Source organism: Dendrobates tinctorius, unplaced genomic scaffold, assembly GCF_039654945.1.
Source record: "Dendrobates tinctorius isolate UK_male_01 unplaced genomic scaffold, ASM3965494v1 ptg000019l, whole genome shotgun sequence".
Taxonomy (NCBI): domain Eukaryota; kingdom Metazoa; phylum Chordata; class Amphibia; order Anura; family Dendrobatidae; genus Dendrobates; species Dendrobates tinctorius.
Genome location: NW_027361687.1, coordinates 30,285,944 through 30,307,581, shown reverse-complemented (window position 1 = coordinate 30,307,581; position 21,638 = coordinate 30,285,944).

The window sequence follows — 21,638 nt, the reverse complement described above, 5'->3', positions numbered from 1 at the left end:
TAAATTATGCTCTATTCCCTTGAAAGGAGAATATGTGTTTGGTCCTGTGCTGGACAAATTTTTTCCTGGAGAATTGACTGACAAAAAGAAAAATCTTCCTGAGGCCATTTCATCCACCTCAGACTCAGCGCCCTCAATACAGAAGAAAAGGAAAAACTGGTCAGTGGAGCTACCCAGAAGGGTGTAAAGGAAGAAATATTTTTCAGATAGGAAATGATGCCAAACGACGAAGGCAGAGGCTGAAACGCGCAGCTGGGTCGGGTGCATCCTGGGGATCCTGCATACATAAGGCACAAGGTATTGGGCACATTGTTGGACATGCTTATTTACAGCCAGGAGTATTGATATATGTTATATCTGCCGTTGAGCACATACCCTTATTATTGGGCATGTCTGATTTCAGCCATGTTTATTAATGCTTAGCAATATATTTGCATACATAAGGCACAAGGTATTGGGCATATTGTTGGACATGCTTATTTATATCTGCCATTGAGCACATATCCCTATTACTGGGCATGTCTGATTTCAGCCATATGTATTGATTCTTAGCATTATAGTTGCTATTCAGCACATACCTTTAAAATTGATTTTTTGATTATAACACATGTTAATTTATCACACATGGCTGCAACTTTCAGCTACTCTTTTGATTGCATTTTGCATTTGCACCTTATCAGGTTGTGAACTGCAGCTTTGCCTTAACCCCTTAACCCCAAGGGTGGTTTGCACATTCATGACCGGGCCAATTTTTACAATTCTGACCACTGTCCCTTTATGAGGTAATAACTCTGAAACGCTTCCATGGATCCCGGTGATTCTGACAGTGTTTTCTCGTGACATATTGTACTTCATGTTAGTGGTAAAATTTCATTCAAATAACTTGCATTTATTTGTGAAAAAAAACGGAAGTTTGGCAAAAATTTTGAAAATTTCACAATTTTCCAACTTTGAATTTTTATGCCCTTAAATCACAGAGATATGGGACACAAAAAACTTAATAAATAACATTTCACATATGTTTACTTTACATCAGCACAATTTTGGAACCAAAATTTTTTTTTCTTAGGAAGTTATAAGGGTTAAAAGTTGACCAGCGATTTCTCATTTTTGCAAAACCATTTTATTTTTACGGACCACATCACATTTGAAGCCACTTTGAGGGGTCTATATGATAGAAAATACCCAAAAGTGACACCATTCTAAAAACTGCACCCCGCAAGGTGCTCAAAACCACATTCAAGAAGTTTATTAACCCTTCAGGTGCGTCACAGGAATTTTTTGAATGTTTAAAAAAAATGAACATTTAACTTTTTTTCATAAAAAAATTTCTTCAGGTCCAATTTTTTTAATTTTACCAAGGGTAACAGGAGAAATTGGACTGCAAAAGTTATTGTGCAATTTGTCCTGAGTACGCTGATACCTGATATGGGGGGGGGAACCACTGTTTCGGCACATGGCAGAGCTCAGAAGGGAAGGAGCGCCGTTTGACTTTTTCAATGCAAAATTGGTTGGAATTCAGATGGGACGCCATGTCACGTTTGGAGAGCCCCTGATGTACCTAAACAGTGGAAACCCCCACAAGTAACCCCATTTTGGAAACTAGACCCCCCAAGGAACTTATCTAGATATGTGGTGAGAACGATGAACCCACAAGGGCTTCACAGAAGTTTGTAACGTACAACCGTACAATTAAAAAATCATATTTCCACAAAAACGATCTTTTCACCCCCAATTTTTATTTTCTCAAGGGTAACAGGACCCTAAAATTTATTGTGCAATTTGTCCTGAGTACGCTGATACCCCATATGTGGGTGTAAATGACTATTTGGGCATATGGCAGAGTTTGGAAGAGAAGCAGCGCCATTTGACTTTTTGGGCTGGAATTGAGATCGGACGCCATGTCGCGTTTGGAGAGCCCCTGATGTGCCTAAACAGTGGAAACCCCCCACAAATAACACCATTTTGGAAACTAGACCCCCCAAGGAACTTATCTAGATGTGTGGTGAGAACTTTGAACCCCCAAGGGCTTCACAGAAGTTTATAACATACAGCCGTACAATTAAAGAAATCATATTTTTTCCACAAAAATGATGTTTTCACCCTCAATTTTTATTTTTCCAAGGGTAACAGGACTACAAAAGTTATTGTGCAATTTGTCCTGAGTATGCTGATACCCCATATGTTGGAGAAAACTACTGTATGGGCACACGTCAGGGCTCGGAAGGGACGTGGTGACGTTTTGTAATGCAGACTTTGATGGAATGGTCTGCGGGTGTCATGTTGCCTTTGGAGAGCCCCTGATGTACCTAAACAGTGGAAACCCCCCTCAAGTGACCCCATTTTGGAAGCTAGACCCCCTAAGGAACTTATCTAGATGTGTGGTGAGCACTTTGAACCCCCCAGTGCTTCACAGAAGTTTATAACGCCTGGGCGTGAAAATAAAAAAATCATATTTTTTCCACAAACATGATCTTTTAGTCCCCAATTTTTTTTTATTTTCCCAAGTGTAACAGGAGAAATTGGACCCCAAAAGTTGTTGTCCAATTTGTCCTGAGTAAGCTGATACCCCATATGTGGGAGAAAACTACTGTATGGGGACACGTCAGGGCTCGGAAAGGAAGTAGTGACGTTTTGAAATGCAGACTTTGATGGAATGGTCTGCGGGTGTCATGTCGCGTTTGGAGAACCTCTGATGTGCCTAAACTGTTGAAACTCGCCACAAGTGACCCCATTTTGGAAACTAGACCCCCCACAGAACTTATCTAGATGTGTGGTGAGCACTTTGAACCCCCAAGTGCTTCGCAGAAGTTTATAAAGCCCGGGCGTGAAAATAAAAAAATCATATTTTTTTCCACAAAAATCATATTTTTGCCCCCAGTTTTTTATTTTCCTACGGGTAACAGGAGAAATTGTACCCCAGAAGTTTTTTTGCAATTTGTCCGGAGTAGGCTGACACCCCATATGTGGGGATAAAACACTGTTTGGACGCATGGCAGAGCTTGGAAGGGAAGGAGCACCATTTGACTTTTTCAACGCGGAATTGGCTGGAAATGAGATCAGATGCCATGTTGCATTTAGAGAGCCCCTGATGTGCCCAAACAGTGGAAACCCCCCAATTCTAACTCCAACCCTAACCCCAACACACCCCTAGCCCTAACCCTAATGGGAAAATGGAAATAAATACATTTTTTTAATTTTATTTTTCCCTAACTAAGGGGTTGATAAAGGGGGATTTGATTTAGTATTTGTGGCGGGTTTTTTTATTTGGCAGCTGTCGCACGCTAAAAGACGCTTTTTATTGTAAAAATAGTTTTTGCATCACCACATTTTGAGAGCTATAATTTTTCCATATTTTGACCCCCACAGAGTCATGTGAGGTCTTATTTTTTGCGGGTTGACGTTTTTATTGGTACCATTTTCGGGCATGTGACTTTTTTTATTGCATTTTATTCCGATTTTTAGGACGCAGAATGAACAAAAACCAGCATTTCAAGAATTTCTTTTGAGGGGTGCGTTTACACCGTTCCGCGTGCGGTAAAATTGATAAGGCGGTTTTATTCTTCGGGTCAGTACAGCTACAGCAATACCTCATTTATGTCTTTTTTTATGTTTTGGCGCTTTTATGCAATAAAAATAATTTTATATAAAAAATAATTATTTTTGCATCGTTTTATTCTGCGAGCTATAACTTTTATTTTTTCGCTGATGATGCTGTATGGCAGCTCGTTTTTTGCGGGACAAGATGACGTTTTCAGCGGTACCATGGTTATTTATATGTGTCTTTTTGATCGCGCGTTAATGCACTTTTTGTTTGGCGGTATGATGATAAAGCTTTATTTTTTGTTTTTTTATTTTTATTTTTTAAGGTGTTTGCTATGGGGGTTAACTAATGGGACAGTTTTATAGGGCTGGTCGCTACAGACGCGGCGATACCAAATATGTGTACTTTTATTGTTGTTTTTTTTATTTCCAAAAAATGAATTTATTAGGGAATTTTTAAAAAAAATTTATTTAGCGATTTTTTTATAAATTATTTTTACAATGTTTTTTTAATTTTAGTACAATGTCCCAGGGGGGACATAACTGTCAGCGATCTGTCACAGGCAGTGCAGAAGGCTTCCTCGTGCCTGCGCTTTGCAGGCACTGAGGAAGCCAGCTCCCTGCAGGCCCCCACCGCCATTTTGGATCTGGGGACCTGCAGGGAAGGAGACCCCCCGCAGCAGCGCTGCACATTGCGCTGCTGTGGGGTCTCAGGGAAGCACGGAGGGAGCCCCCTCCCTTCCGATGCTTCCCTAAGCCCCCAGTACACTGCGATCGTGTTTGATCGCAGTGTGCCAGGGGTTAACGTATCGGGGGCGGTCCATAACCACCCCTGACACACAGTGCCGGGTGTCAGCTGTGATAATCAGCTGACACCCGGCTGCGATCAGCGGCACTCACCACGAGGGCGCCGCTGATCGCTATGACATACTATCCCGTCCCTGGGAATTAAGTCCCAGGGCACATGGACGGGATAGTATGTCATATGGCAGAAAGGGGTTAAATCACCTTTTCCCTTGCCATTTTTCTTTTTGCAATTTTGCACTTTATATAAATATTGTCCTTTTGCAATATCTGTGATATCTGTGCTTATTTTATGAATTTTCTTTTGCACAAGCACTCATGTATTAATGTTTGCACATTATACTTGTATATTAAGCTGTATATTAACTATCCTTTGGCTTGTCAAAAGAATTTTTCTGTGATTATACTATATCTTATAAAGCCATACTATGTGCAATTTGATCTCCAGTGTTGGCCTTCTTTTGGTATTTTGTTCCCACTCTCCTTTTTAGTGACTTTTTTGAATTTTCAATAAATATTGTTTCATATTGGACGTTTCTTTCGGTTTTTCTCATCGTGCAATAATCTATTATCCGATTGTCCTTTGTCTCCTATTTGTCCATTTGTGCACTACCTAGGTTATATATACTTTTACATTAATGTATATCTTGTTTTGATATGCAGTTTGATCTTGGTATTTTTGTTCAAACGAGTAGGGGCAGGATTTCAAACCACTTCTCAAAATGGAGGGAAGTAACATCAGACCGCAAAATCCTGGACTCAGTCAGAAGAGGAATAAAAATAGAATTTTCATCCTTTCCCTCACAAAGACTAGAAGAGACTGCTCTACCTTCATCAAGGCTACAGAAAATTCTGTACATTGAACTCCAGCAAATGCTATCCTTTGCGGTAATACCACCGATTCCAGAAGCAGAACAAGGCCAAGGTCATTACTCACTTGTGTTCCTTAAAAAGAAGCCGAGTGGAGATTACCAGGTTATCATCAACCTGAAACGATTGAATCAATACATTGTGTATAGTGATGAGCTAGTATATTCGTTACTCGGGTTTCCCCGAGCATGCTCGGGTGTCCTCTGAGTATTCTGGTGTGCTCGGAGACTTAGTTTGTGTCAAAGCAGCTGCATGATTTATGGCTGCTAGACAGCCTGAATACATTTGGGGATTCCCTAACAAAACAGGCATACCTCACATGTATTCAGCCTGTCCAGCAGCCACAAATCATGCAGCTGCGTCGACACAAACTAAATCTCCGAGCACAACACCCGAGCATGCTCGGGAGAACCCGAGAAACAATTATACTCGCTCATCACTAATCGTGTATCAACGATTCAAAATGGAGTTGGTAAAATCTACATTCCTGTTGATCGGGAAGGACTTTCCATGGCCACCATAGACATCCAGGAGGCATACTACTATGTACCCATTCATTCAAACTAGTATCGGTATCTGAGGTTTGTGGTCACGCTAGGCCAGGAGGTGTGTCACTTCCAGTTCAAGGAGGAGCTTCCCTTCGGTATATCATCTGCGACCCGAACATTCACAAAGATCACGACGGAAGTAGTAGCCTTTTTCAGGAAGTGGGACATCTGCATCGTTCCCTACCTGGATGACCTTCTCATCATGGCTCCTTCTAGTGTTACTCTAAGAGCATATCTGTCATGATCCAGTGTTGGATCTGGCGGTATTAAAAGCACAAAGTGAACTTTTTTTACTTTGGTTGAGTTCAAAGGTGTTTTGACTGTCCCCGGTGGTGGTTAGCGGTATCGCACCATAGGTTTAGGTTAATGTTCACTTAATTAGGGATCAGGTGTGACGCCCTATAAAGGTGTGCTTAGGGGGTTCACTCACCGCTGGTGATATTTCCTTCTGAGTTGTTGGAGAGCCTGGTGGAAGGATGGAGCAGGATAGGAGTCCTGCGCAGTCAGCCAGAGAGGATGAGTGCCAGCTAATGGTGTCTGCAGGAAGGACTGGCATGGCTTGGTGGAGTCGCAGTTTGTGGTGTCGGCGGGAAGTGCGGGCATGGCTTGGAGGAGTGGCGACTTGGAAGAGAGTTGCACTCAGCATGCTCTACTTGGTTGCTGAGAACTGGACTCGAGCATGCTTGGAGTCTTGGCAGAGGCTGGACTCATCTTGGGACTCTGTGTACTGGACTGCTGCAAGTGGTGATGGACTCTGCTCCCAGGCTGCACGATGGTGACGGATCCAGTTATGTGATGGATCAGGGTGGAGGAGAAGATGCACACAGGTGGTGGGCTCTGTTGCTAGGAGCGCACGCAACAGAGCAAAGCTAAGTGGTGTTTCCCCTGTATTGTCTCTTTCCTCATGTGTCTTATTAGTGCAGTGGTGGGATTAGTTTCCGCACCGACCTATTCCCTAGTGAGGGTTTAGGTTCAGGGCGAGCTAGGGCGTTGAGGTACGCGTGCGGCGTCCGGTGCGAAACCGGCATAGGGAGTGTCAGGAGTGCAGGGACACTGGCTCAGGGGAGCTCAGGAGGTCTCCAATTTCCCATTCCCTACCGCAGGGCCCACCATTGTTATAGTTACCCAGGTTCCCCCCTTATTTAAATGCGCCTTACTGGAGGCGGTGTTTCCAGAAATGTATTTATAACGTGTAATACCCAAATTCGCCAGGTGGAGGCGGCGTATACACCTGCACGTTTTATTGTTTAAATTCGCCCCACTGGAGGCGGTGTATCCAGGGTCACGTGTGTTATGGGTTTGCCTTGCGGCATCATCTGCGTCCTGACACACGTGAACGTGACATTTTCACCAGCCCTTACTTTTTTTTTCTGGTGAGCTTTGGCCATGTGGAGACCTGTGGTAATTGCTGCCGGGCCTCACTGAGGTGCAGTGGGGAGCGGCAAGGTGTGTTTAAGCCGCTGCAGCAGCAGTTATCAGGGTCTGGGGCCTCGGCTCAGATAACCAGAGAAACAAAAATGGCGGCTGCGGTCTGGCAAAAGCCCCCTAGAGTTGCTGCTGGGGAGCGGGACTTGCTCTTACAGGGGACGCACCCAGGCAGGTGGGAGGAATGGTGCCCCACGGAGCTGCCTGGTATTCCCCGAGGTGAAGGGGTACGTCCCTGTAGTGAGCAGATTGGTGAATAGTCCGCGGGGCTCATGCCAAATCTTCGATGCCGCCCCTCCTGGTCGTGTGGAGGCGACCAGCGAGTATATATATTTTCCTCCATATTCCTGCGGCTCTGGTACTATAACCCCCTAGAGTCGCTGCTGGGGAGCGGGACTGGTTCATGCATGCGGGCGCACCCAGGCAGGTGGGAGGAATGGTGCCCCACGGAGCTGCCTGGTATTCCCCGAGGTGAAGGGGTACGCCCCTGTGGTGAGCTGACTGGTGTGATAGTCCGCGGGGTTTTACGCCAAATCTTCATACCATCGAAGAAGCCGCCCTCCTGGTCGTGTGGAGGTGACCAGCGAGAGTATATTTCCTCCATTCCCCGTCCCCTTCTCCTCCTGGTGTGTGCAGCAGATGTGCTGCGGGGGAGTAGGGACAAATTTCTACCCTCGCCATTAACCAACCCTAAGAGGCGCAGTCCTCATGGTGAAAGGGTTGGAGGGTGGTGTCCCTTGGTGAATAGTGGGGGTGTGAGTGTGGTGACACAGGGGGACGCCTCGGTCAAGTCCAGAGTGAGTTCACCAAAAAATGACAAATGTATGTGTGCAATAAACGTTCAGGTCCTGACCTGTGTGTGAACGAGCATGTATGGGTGCCAGCAAAAAACATGTTGTGGAGTCTGATCAGCTCTGAGCAAACCTACACATACATTAACTCGTTCCCCAGGTCGGCGCTGTGGAGATGAGTGGTGCCTCCAAAAGGAACATATATTGCCAATATCAGCGGTGTTTGTCATAAACCTGAAGTGTCAGGGAATGGTGGGGTGAACTCAGGGTCTGGGCATCCCTGCTGTAGGTGTTTCCCTAATGAGGGGTGGTCTTGAGGGTCCAGAGGCCCCTCATTAAGGAGGGGGTACTGTCATGATCCAGTGTTGGATCTGGCGGTATTAAAAGCACAAAGTGAACTTTTTTTACTTTGGTTGAGTTCAAAGGTGTTTTGACTGTCCCCGGTGGTGGTTAGCGGTATCGCACCATAGGTTTAGGTTAATGTTCACTTAATTAGGGATCAGGTGTGACTCCCTATAAAGGTGTGCTTAGGGGGTTCACTCACCGCTGGTGATATTTCCTTCTGAGTTGTTGGAGAGCCTGGTGGAAGGATGGAGCAGGATAGGAGTCCTGCGCAGTCAGCCAGAGAGGATGAGTGCCAGCTAATGGTGTCTGCAGGAAGGACTGGCATGGCTTGGTGGAGTCGCAGTTTGTGGTGTCGGCGGGAAGTGCGAGCATGGCTTGGAGGAGTGGCGACTTGGAAGAGAGTTGCACTCAGCATGCTCTACTTGGTTGCTGAGAACTGGACTCGAGCATGCTTGGAGTCTTGGCAGAGGCTGGACTCATCTTGGGACTCTGTGTACTGGACTGCTGCAAGTGGTGAAGGACTCTGCTCCCAGGCTGCACGATGGTGACGGATCCAGTTATGTGATGGATCAGGGTGGAGGAGAAGATGCACACAGGTGGTGGGCTCTGTTGCTAGGAGCGCACGCAACAGAGCAAAGCTAAGTGGTGTTTCCCCTGTATTGTCTCTTTCCTCATGTGTCTTATTAGTGCAGTGGTGGGATTAGTTTCCGCACCGACCTATTCCCTTGTGAGGGTTTAGGTTCAGGGAGAGCTAGGGAGTTGAGGTACGCGTGCGGCGCCCAGTGCGAAACCGGCATAGGGAGTGTCAGGAGTGCAGGGACACTGGCTCAGGGGAGCTCAGGAGGTCTCCAATTTCCCATTCCCTACTGCAGGAGGGCCCACCATTGTTATAGTTACCCAGGTTCCCCCCTTATTATTTAAATGCGCCTTACTGGAGGCGGTGTTTCCAGATATGTTTGCATAGCGTGTAATACCTAAATCCGCCAGGTGGAGGCGGCGTATCCACCTGCACGCTTTATTATTTAAATTCGCCCCACTGGAGGCGGTGTATCCAGGGTCACGTGTGTTATGGGTTCGCCTTGCGACATCATCTGCGTCCTGACACACGTGATCATGACAATATCTCTATTCAGTTCTACATACCCTAACATCTTTAGGCTGGATCATAAATTGGGGAAAATCAGACCTGAACCAATCAACTGAGAAGGTCTTTTTAGGAATCCTCTTAGACTCCCAAAACCAAAAATCCTTTCTTCCGGTTACAAAACAATTATGCATAAGATCAAGGGTTCGGACCCTAAAATCCCAGAAGAGGGTGACTTTAAGATTTGCAATGTCAGTCCTGGGATTAATGACATCATGTATTCAGGCAGTTCCCTGAGCCCAGACTCACTCGAGGATCCTCCAAAAATGTATCCTCTCTTGCTGGGGCAAAACTCCGGAAGCACTCAGTACCAGAATCTCTCTTTCTCAACATGTAAAACTATCTCTCAACTGGTGGCTCAGCCAAGAAAATCTGGCAAGGAAATACCTTGGATCCAATATCCAGTGTCTTCAGTATCAACAGATGCCAGCAAACGCAGTTGGGGAGCAATGACATCTCGAGGAGTCTTTCAGGGAATCTGGCCCAAAAAAGATAGAGGAGGAGGAGATTAGAGAAAATAGAATTACATTTACTGTAATTTGGTTTCTAAGACTCTCCACGACAGCACGGGTAATTCCCCCTATTAAAGTTATGTACATTTGAGTCCTTAGTGTAAATAAACTCAAGCATTCATCCTGTGTGGTCCTTGGAAAGCATTGGGGATTGAGGGATGGGGAGGGCTATTTAAACCTCTTGTTTCCTGTCCCTAATTAGGATGGGGAGGCAACTGCCTGTGTGCTGTCGTGGAGGGTCTAAAGGGCCTTTTTAGAGATAGCGATCTCGCTAAAGTGTCACCGATTTTGTGACACAACAGCGATATTGCTAGCGATCTCGCCTTGTGTGACACGTACCTGCGACCGGCCCCCTCGCTGGATATCGCTGATCGTGCTCGAATGTCCTGGGCCATTTTTTCCTCGTTGGCGTCCCGCTGGCGCTGACTAGCTACGCATGTGTAAGGAGGTTGAACTGACGGATAGATCTGCCTGTAGTAAGAGGCAGAGGGGTAGTGCAGTGTAGGTACAAAAGCGCTGAGATAAAGAGAAAAAGGTGCCGTGTTGTAGTTTGACCATTAGAGGGCAGTGGGGAGTGTAGGAGTGTGACTGTGTAACTGCCATTGGTCAAATTAACTGTCAGGTGATAGTGGGTGGAGCTACCAGGACTGGGAGTATAAGAGGTCAGGGAAGGTTCTGGAAAGTCCAGTCAGCCAGGAGAGCTCACTAGTAAGGAGGTTCTGCTGTAGTGAGAGAGATGGTAGAAAGTCTCCAGAGAGGAACTGATAGTTGAGACGGTCACGTGGGGTGGCCCCGAGGACAGTAGCCGCAGACGGAGACGGTCTGGGGGTGCCAAACGGACGGTGTACTTGGAATGGTGAAGCGCTGTGGTGGATTGGCCTAGGGCAGCCACAGTGAGAAGAGCCACAAAGGACGCCACGACGGTAAAAATAACAAGTGAAGGTACCTGGTTCTGTGAACAAAAGGACTGTGAAATTCCTGTGATGCATGGCGGTGGTCGTCAGAGAGGTGGACAATAAAAACGGACTTGTTGAATATAACCCCTGTCTCAGTCTCGTGTCTGTAGGCGGCAAGAAGTGGGTCCTCCCCCATTCCTGTAGGATCATTCCCTCGCCCATCCTACACATGGACGGAGGCGGAAGTCATCATCATCGCTGCGGTGTGACAGGTAAGAGCGACCGCTGATGGATCGCTTATCGCTGCTGCATCGCTGGTGAGATCTGCCTGTTTGGCAGCTCACTAGTGACCATTTAGCGATGCACCAGCGATCCTGACCAGGTTGTATCGTTGTCGGGATCGCTGGTGCATCGCTAAATGTAACGGGACTACTTAGAAACCAAATTACTGGTAAGTGTAATTCTACTTTTTTCATTTTATTCCTGCAGCTCATCTCCAGTCTTCATAAATGATGACCATCATCTTCTGTATCCTATATCATATTAAACTCATTTCCATCCTATGATGATGTAAAAGCTCCTTCCGTACTCGACACATTAATTAGAAATTAATCTAGAGTTTTCATTGTACGTGGTGCATAGTTATACTATACTTGTTCGGGAATTTTAAACATGAGTTGAGGTCTAAAGTTTCTAAAAACACATTGTGGTTCTTGTGTCCACATCCACAATTAGTCTCATGTGAAGGCAGAATATTTTAGGACGGTAGGGTACATAGCGATTCAGCTGAGATCATGTGGCAAAAATTAGACATTTGTCTGAGACTGTTTTTCAACTTTAGGCTAAAAAATGTTAAATGAATGGGTCATAAAATGGACCCGTACTGTAGCGCTATTCTTTAAAAACAAAAAAAAGATCTATAAAGCTTTCTTTAGAAGAATTTAATATATTTGATTATTCAGTATTTGTCCGTACTGCAGAAATTGACAAATTAATTTACCATTAAGTTCATTAAAAGTAGAATATCATATGTTAAATTCATGGTGGCTAGAGATGAGCAAGCAGTAAAATGCTTGGATGCTCGTTACTCAAACAGAGCAATTCCTAATACTCACATGTATCAATACAAAAAGGGTGGGGGAACAAGAGGCGCAATAGTGCCCTATCACTAGTGACACTACGATGTGAGTGGTGTAATGCAGTTCCACTCACCTATTCCAGTTGTGTGACCCACAACTGGCTTGAAGACATAACACAGTATCAGCTGCTGCAGGACCTCCACCGACCACTCCAACGTGGAAAAACTGCCAGAGAATATGGGAAGCAAGGTGTGCCACAGTCCGCGCTGCTGAGTCCACAAAATCACCTGGGATGCAAGATGTTGTAACAAAGTACGTCTTTATTCCTTCCTACGTGTTTCAGCGCCCTTCCTGGCACCTTCCTCACATGCTCATTTATGACCATAATGGGAGTCAATGGGAAATCAGAGCATTTTTCCGGCAGACCCTACAGTGAAAATGATGGAAAAAGTGCTGAATGGAAGGAGAAAAGGATGGGGAAAAACCCTGGAAGCATCTCTGAATCCCAGATCGCTGCTGAGGCCAATGGTGTCACATTTTTACTCTATTTTAAGGAGTGCCAAAAAAATCAACAAGAAATTGGAGTTTCCAGGAAAAAATGTGACGGATCGCACAGGTGAAAGGGTGTGTCGACCTCACTCACCTCTGGGGAGGGGAGAGAAGGATCCAGGGCTCTCTGGCGCCACTAGTTTGCCCCAGGTCAGTCAGGGAACTGCACTGAGAGCAAATAGATTCCAGAAAGGCTTCCCTTATAGGTATGAGTTACTGAGGTGCTCACAGTGAGGGGGGATATATATCACCAGTCCAGGATGGGGATATTTATATAAACCTCCCAGCCGTTACGGTCAGAGTTCCTCACTAAAACAGTACAGTATGCTGCCACCAGCTCCTCGTTCGATATACAAGCCCCATCCGACAACAGGCTTACAGGTGTATACATATATATATACAGAACAATATACAAGTATACAGTCAAGAGTGTAGTACAAGGGTATGGTACAGGTTACAATTACTGTGTTTTATAGCATGTGACCACAGGGAGGCACTGATGGATCACAGGGCCAAATCTTAGTTACGTGATTCCCTCTGGCCGCAACAGGTAACGGTCCTCCTGCCAGCAGAAAAACTGCGTCCAAAAATGAGGAGCTGCCTATTATCCCCTTGGCTGCTCTCTCCCACATGCTGGCTCCTTCCATATCTGAGTGTATGATTTTCCATGGATGGCCCATAACTTTTCTCCCAATGACCAAATATGGCTGCTGTATTTAATTCCTGGTAGCTATGCTTGGTAACTCAATAACGCAGAGTGCTAGGGGTGGCAGTCTGGTATGGGCTCGTGGGGAAAGAAATTCCGATTCCAATTATGTGCTTGGCTAGGCTCAAAGATATTGCATTCTGTTATTATAGGTAATTTCCCAGATTCAATATCTCAGATCTTTGCTGGGATCTGTGGTGCCGTGAAGTCTGCATGTGGCTTGAGTCAGAAAAAGGAATCCAGTTTGGTTGGTCCTGCACACAAATTCACACCCCTGTGATAATTGCTGGGGACACAGGGTCTATGCCTTTCAATCCCCCCAGATAGAGCTTCAAAGGACTTGTTGCTTGGCTAATTAAAGGAAAACATTGATCTGCTGTCTCCAAGGAAGTACCGTCACTGGATAATGAGGACCCATTGACTGAGGTGTATTTCACTTTGCTTTATGGCCTGGGGGAATGCCTGGGTGGGGGCTGAGTTTGGAGCAAGTATTTTGGGCCAACCTGTATGTGATAGAGAATTCCATCAGATAGGAAAATGATATCAGGTAGATATCATTTTCCCATACCTCACAAATGTTAAGAATCATTCTTTCCTGTATAATAACTTGTATATAAGGCAAAATATAAAAAGGATTTATAAAAAAATAATAAATTTAAGTAAACCAAAATTGATTTTGTAAAAAATTGGAAATTTATGAAGGAAGCAAGAACTGCCAACATATGATATAAGAGGGACTGTATTGGACATAAAGGTGGGCCTCATACACATTGTGTTCAAATTGTCATGTACTTCTAAACTCATAAATGTTATGCACTAATGCAAAGCCTGCCAAAAATTACAAGCAGACATCCATACACCCTTGAAGGAACCAACTGTAGTGCCTCATTCAAATATTGTGAGCAAAGTATAATTGTGGTACTTCTCCACTCATAAAAGTTCTGCACAGTTTAAAGCCTGCAAATAATTACAAGTAGGGTCATCTATACACCCTTAAGGCAACAACTGGATGGTCTCATTAAAATATTAAGAAAGTGTACAATGGCCAATTTTGGTTTTTATTTGAAACCAACGAAATGTCCCACAAAGTAGGTTCTACAATGTATATGACAATAGTAAATTTTTTTTAACAAAAATATTGTGAACTGTACCAGGCCAAACATTTTTACAAAACTTTAACCCACTGTAGTTTTACACAAAGCTCGTTAAACTGTATGCATGAATCATTGAATCCATATGAAGTTTTGGAAGTTGTTTTTAGAGTTTAATATACCAGCAAAATGTAACAAGAACCACATTACAGTGTATGGAAGATATCACTGAATCCACAAAAAGTTTTGGAAGGTTTTTTAAGAGTTTAATATACCAGCTAAATGTAACAAGAACCGCATTATAGTGTGTGGATGAATCATCGAATCCATAAAGTTTTTCAAGGTTTTTTAATATTTTTATATAAGACCAAAATGTAATAGAAAGCATATAATGTAACAGTAGTTGAATCAATTAAAAATTTCAATATTTTTTTTGGAGGTTTATTTAATACTGAATTGTAACAGAGAGCACATAAAACTGTATGGATGAATAATTGAATCCAGACAAGTTTCTCACTGCTTTTTTGTAGTGTTATATATACCTCCGAAATATACCCAAAAATATGTAATATTGTATGGATGAACAATATAATACCAAAAAAAATGAACAACTTGTTTTGAGGATTACATACCACTGAAATGTACCCAATGACATGTAATAGTCTATGGTTGAACAATACATACCGAAACAATTTTGAGCAATTTTTTTTTGAGGGTTAGATACCACCAAAATCATCCCAAAAAACATGTAAAACTCTATGGATGAATAGCATAATACCGATACATTTTTGAACAATTTTTGGAGGGTTACAGTATATAATGCTGAAATCATCCCAAGAACATGTAAGCTTTATGGGTGAGCAACATAATACTGATACAGTTTGAAATATTTTTTGGACTCTTAGATACCATTGAAATGCACCCAAGACCACGTAATACTCTATGGATGAGCAATATAATATTGAAAACATTTTTAACAATATTTTGGAGGGATCCAACCCACCAATATGCACCAAAGAACACATAATACTCTATGGATGAGCAATATAATACCAATACATTTTTTAACAATTTTTTGGGAGGGTAAGATACCACCAAAATGTACCTAAGAACATGTAATACTGTGTGGATGAGCATTAGAATACTGATACACTTTTGAACATTTTTTCGAATATTAGATACACAGAAATGTACCCAAGAACATGTAATACTATATGGATGAGCAATATAATACTAATACATTTTTGAACAATTTTTTGGAGGGTTACATATCACTGAAATGTAACGAAGAAGACGTAATACCCTATGGAGGAGCAATACTTCTGTGAACAATTTTCTTGAAGGTTACATACCACCAAAACAAACCCAAGAACATGCAGTACAGTATGGATGGGCTGTATAGTACCGATAAAATTTTGAACAATTTTTTTGAGTATTATATTCCACCAAAATATACTCAAGAACATGTAATATTCTGAGCAATATAATACCGATACATTTTTTATAAATTTTTTGAACGGTTATATACCAATGAAATGTACCCTAGAACACATTATTCTCTATCAATGAGTAATTGAATCCAGATAAATGTCTGAATTTTTTGGGAGGGTTAGATATCACAGAAACTTACCCCAGGGTGAGAAATGTAATCCAGTTAAGTTTTGTAATGCTTTTTTGGAGTTTTACACACCACTGTAATGTACCAATAACCAATTGAAGTTTAAGTACTTCTACACCCATAAAGGCTTTGCATAAAGTGCGAAGCCAGGAAAAAATAAGGACGATCATCCATAAACTCCTGAAAGGGAATAACTGGCACACCTCATTCAAATATTTTTAAAGTGTTGTTGCTTTACTACTACACTCAAAAAGGCTTTGCATAAAGTGCAAAGCTGGGAAAATATTCTAAGGACAGTCATCCATAAACTCCTGAAAGGCAACAACTGGCAGGCCTCATTTAAATATTTTTAAAGCGTAGTTGCTGTACCCCTACACTCAAAGGCTTTGCACAAAGTGGAAAGCTAGTTAAAATTTATAAAGAGGGTAATACAGTAATCCTCTTCAGGTGCCTGCTTCTTCTCCTTCCTCAGGAGGCTGGGGAGACTGCCTCCATCTGCTTCCTGGAGTCCAATTTCCAGGTGCCTGGGCTGTAAGTGACCTGGCTTCTGGTAGTGCCGGAGCCACCGTCTTATAAAAATAGGCAACAATCACCTGCATCATCAGCTGCTCCAGCATAGGAAATGGGGAACCACAAGAACAGTACGCTCTCTCGGGGCGGTAGTAGCTCCGTCTCAAGCTGCCTCAAAGCCCTTCTACCAGGTCTGTTCCTACCAGGTCTGTTCATTCCAGAAGAAGAGATCATCTTGCTCCCTTCTTTCTGAGATCACATCTATTGCAAACTAACGATGTTGCCCCTCCTTTTTGAGACCCTGGTTCCAGCCAACATCTCTTGCAGCCTTTGAGACAAGTGTTCCTTCTCTACTATCTGATGGTTGAACAAGATGTGATGACGGGTCCCAAACTCTTCAATGGACCCCTTTCTTTGCTGACTTTCGAAACTACCACCCCCAAAGATGCCAACTCTCTGTATCTTATGGCTAGCAGGCCCGATAAAATTTCTCCATACCTGGTCCTGGCTCACCTTCTTGTCTCTTCTGACCAGCCTAGGCCCGCAGTATGCTCACCAGTTCCTGTATCCGCACTCTCCTGTCTGCAGTCTGCAAGAACCCCAGCAGTAAAGGATGCAGTCTTGGTGATTTTGTAAAATCAGCTGGATCCGGACCATAGGCTCCTGCCATCTCTGCTGTTGCTCAAACAAAAAAGGAAGCATTCTGTAGCGCCGTAGCATGCAAATATGAAATATGAAAGATGAATTGCATTACGTACTGCATTAGAAATATGAAGAATTGAGAATGCTTAGCGCATAAATTGGCCAATTTATGTGTACCTGGAAGCCCCACGTTAAGGCATTTCTCATTTTCCAGGACCCTAATGCCAATCCTCGCTTATACTAAAGTCTTCATCTGTATGGGAACCTAATATGAATCCTCTCTTTAGACTGAAATCTATATCTCTGTGGAGGGGTAGTGTCCCTGCTGTGATTAAAAACACCTGTGGCTAAGAGGTGGAGTGAAGAGCCAGAAGCATAATGAATACAAATTTCAAAAAACTGACCATCATAATCAAAACATAAACTAAGTGTGAACAGGTTCTTAACCTAGAGTCACCAACACTCAAACAAAAATGGGAGCACTCTGTAGTGCCATAGCATGCAATTATGAAATATAAAAAATGAACTGCATTAGAAATATGAAAAATTGAGAAAGCTTAGCGCATAAATTGGCCAATTTATGTGTACCTGTTGCGTCAGCCTCCTCTGGCTCCAATATTCCTCCAGTCACTCCCTTGGGAGCCTTGCTTGGTTCTGCCATCTTTGCCTCCCACTAAGTATGTTACACTGTATTAATGACTAATTAAATAACAGCAAAAAATTGTAAAACTTTTTTGGATTGTTATATACCACAGAAATGTACCAGAGACCATGGAATAGTGCATGCCTGAGAAATTTTACCCAGAAAAATTTTTAAATGCTTTGTTGGAATGACAGATATCACAGAAATGTAGCCCAGACCACAGAATACTGTATGGGTAAGGAATTTAACCCAGCGAACTTTCTGAATGCTTTTTGGGAGTAATATATTACAGTAACGTATCCCACACAACAAAATATTGTATGGCTGAGAAATTTAACCCAGTAAAATTTTTGAACACTTTTTTGGAGTGTCAAATATTATAAAAATATACCCCAAACCATGGAATACTGTATGGCTGAGAAATATAACCAGCAAAATTTTTGAAATTTTTTTGGAGTGATAGATATGACAGTAATGTATCCCAGACCACAGAATAATGCAAGCATGAGTAATTTAACCCAGGAAAAAAAAAATACTTTTCTGCATTGTTAGGTAGTATATAAATGTACCCCACACCATAGAACACTGCATGACCGAAAAATTTAAACCAGCAACTTATTTTACTCTTTTTTTTTTTTTTTTTAGTTTCATAGGTCACAAAAATGTACCTCAAACCACGTAATATTGTATGGGTTAGAAATGTAACCCAACAAAAATTTTAATGCTTTTTATGGAGACCACAGAATACTGTGTGGCTGAAAAATGAAACCCAGCAAAATTTTTGAATGCTTCTTTTGTATTGTTAGATACCACATAAATGTACCACACATGGAATACTGTATGGCTGATAAATTTAAACAAGCAATATTTGTTTATGATTTTTTTTAAGTGTTATAGATCACAAAGATGTCACAGTAATGTATCCCACACCATGGAATAATGTATGGCTGAGAAATTTACCCGAGCAACATTTTTTAACACTTTTTTGAAGTGTTAAATATCAAGAATTGGTGAGAAATTTATCCCAGCAACATTTTTTAATGCTTTTTTGGAGTGTTCAATATAGATATCAGAAAAATGTACCCCAGGCCACGTAATACTCTATGGGTGAGTGATTTAATTCAGAAAAAAATTTCAACACTTTTTTGGAGTGTCATATAACACAAAAATGTACTTTAAAGCACATAATACTCAATGGATCACACAATATATCAAATTTTTTCACAAAAAAGTCACAATTGCAACTCTCTCTACCTCCCTAGACTAAATGCAGAATGTATATGATACTTACAGCAAAGCATATAATTAGCACAAAGAAGGGCTGTTAGCATGATGGCTCAGGTTCAGCACCAGTATCAACATTGCAAGACTCTGATTCGTTATACTATGCATATGCAAGGAGGTGGCGCTGACACTCGTCTGCCCCCTCTCTCCCATGTGCCGGGCCTGTGCACCTTGTGCGGTGCCCGGATGGTGTACCTGTTTGTTAATGTCTTAATGTCTTGTGTTTATGTGCTGTGTACTTATAATGTCTATATGCTGCATCATTGTAATGTATGTGCTGTGCTTTCCTTGTTCAAATGTTTTACCATTGTATTGTATAATGTCTGTAGTGCAGGATTAGTTAAGGGTTACGCTTGTGGGCTGGACCAGCAGCCAGAAAAGGCAGCAGGAAGCTCCTGCTTCTGTTCAGTGCCTGGGTAGTCTTGCCCAGGCAAGGTGCTCTGCAGTAACCAGGAGCTGACTATACCCCAGAACGGGGAAGTAAAGATTGCTGCCCCGAATCCACAGGCAGTGAAGTGGGCACCGGGACTGTGTAGTGCCCAGCCGAGGACTATAAGCATCCAGGAATGAGCTTGAGGACTGTGACTGTTACTGTGGCTACCAATGCTGCCGCCATTGCTGCTGCTGCCGCTGATACAGCAGTGAAGGAACTAGGGAAAGAGCAGGAAGTTTACCTGAATGATTGTGACTACCTTTTTCCAAGTTTTTCTACTTTTATTACCTTTTCTGTACTCTACAATAAACTGTTATCCCTGTTGGATCTTAACTGTGTTCCTGGATCCTGATTGCCCGGCTGCAGTGACTGTGGAGAAGAGGTATATCGCCTGGGGTTCATCTGTCCTGTATATTTTATGTGCAAGGGGTCAGAGTGCTTGCTGACTGTTTGCTCACTGGACTCTGTTTGTGGACTGTAGCTTTAAGTGACTCGGCTATAGCTACCACCCCGTGTCACCTTGTTACACATACACAGGCCATGACAGGCACTCTCGCCCTCCGATACAAAGCATCACAGAGCTGTGCAATGGTGTCAGTGTGCCGAGCTGGGTGGTGCCTATTCTTTTTATAACCCCTGATGATGTCACAATGCCAGTTATTCACAGTAAAGCCACAACCAAGATGACTAAGGCTTTACAGTGACGGGCAGGCAATCCTCACATCATTATTGACACCAAACATGCGGGGAAGAGTTTTCCATCGAACACCGCCCAGTGCTCGCTGAGTAATGAGTACAATTGAGCACCCAGATACTCGAGTGATATCTGATTATCGCCGAGTACGTTCGCTCATTCCTAATGGTGGCCTGAAAGTTAGAACCTAAAATGCCAAGAAAAGAACAGAACATAGTTATCATTTTGTACCTACTAAAATAAGAACCATATCTAGTCCCATCATCCGGCTAATGTGTTGAATGTAAAAAAAAAACATACATACATATTATATACATACTACATATATACTATATTCATACTACATACATACATACTACATTCATACAACATACATACATACTACATTCATACAACATACATACATACTATATTATACATACATACTTCATATATACTACATTCATACAACATACATACATAGTACATACTGTACATACTACATACATACTTCATATATACTACATTCATACAACATACATACTACATACATACTACATTCATACAACATGCATACATACTACATATATACTACATTCATACAACATACATACATACTACATACATGCTTCATATATACTACATTCATACAACATACATACTACATATATGCTACATTCATACAACATACATACTACATATATACTACATTCATACAACATACATACTATATACATACTACATATATACTACATTCATACTACATACATACATACTACATTCATACAACATACATAGTACATACTACAGACATACAACATACATACAACATACATACTACATACATACTACATACAATACATTCATACAATACATTCATACAATACATACATATAGACATACAGTACATATAACATACTCACCATCACTTGTCACTTTGATCCACGAAGCCAGTGTCATCTGTAAAAAATATTAAAATAACAAGCAACCAATATACCCCCTGATCTGCAGAAATCCACGAGTGTCCCACGACGATCTCCCATTGAAAACAGCAGCATCAGCTGATGCGATGGCTCTCTAGGGGCACAAGGAATACAATGACGGGAGGTAGGTATCTGTTATGAATGAGTCACCGTAGGAGGCAAAAAACAGAAAAGCTAGCTAAGTCCAGAAAACCAGAGAAGTTGGCAGCTATCGGATTGCAGACCCCTGAACCTATCAACAACAACTAGCAGTAGCCGTGGGGGGTTCCTACGATGCCCTAGACCCCTCGACCACAGCCGGAGAACTGCGTAGCCTAAAGACAGAGGGAAATCTAAACTGCCCCAGAGCAGACCCCAAAGCAATAGGCAGCCCCCAACATATAGTGACGGTTAAGCAAGAAGAAAAAACACTAACACAGATTGAAAGATAGACTGAGCAAATGATGGGGCCCAAGCTAACTATGAAAATAAGAGCCAACAGACTGACAGGGAAAAAGGCCCTGAAGACGCTAGGCTTCAAAAAGACTATGTCAGTACTCAGGTATTTTC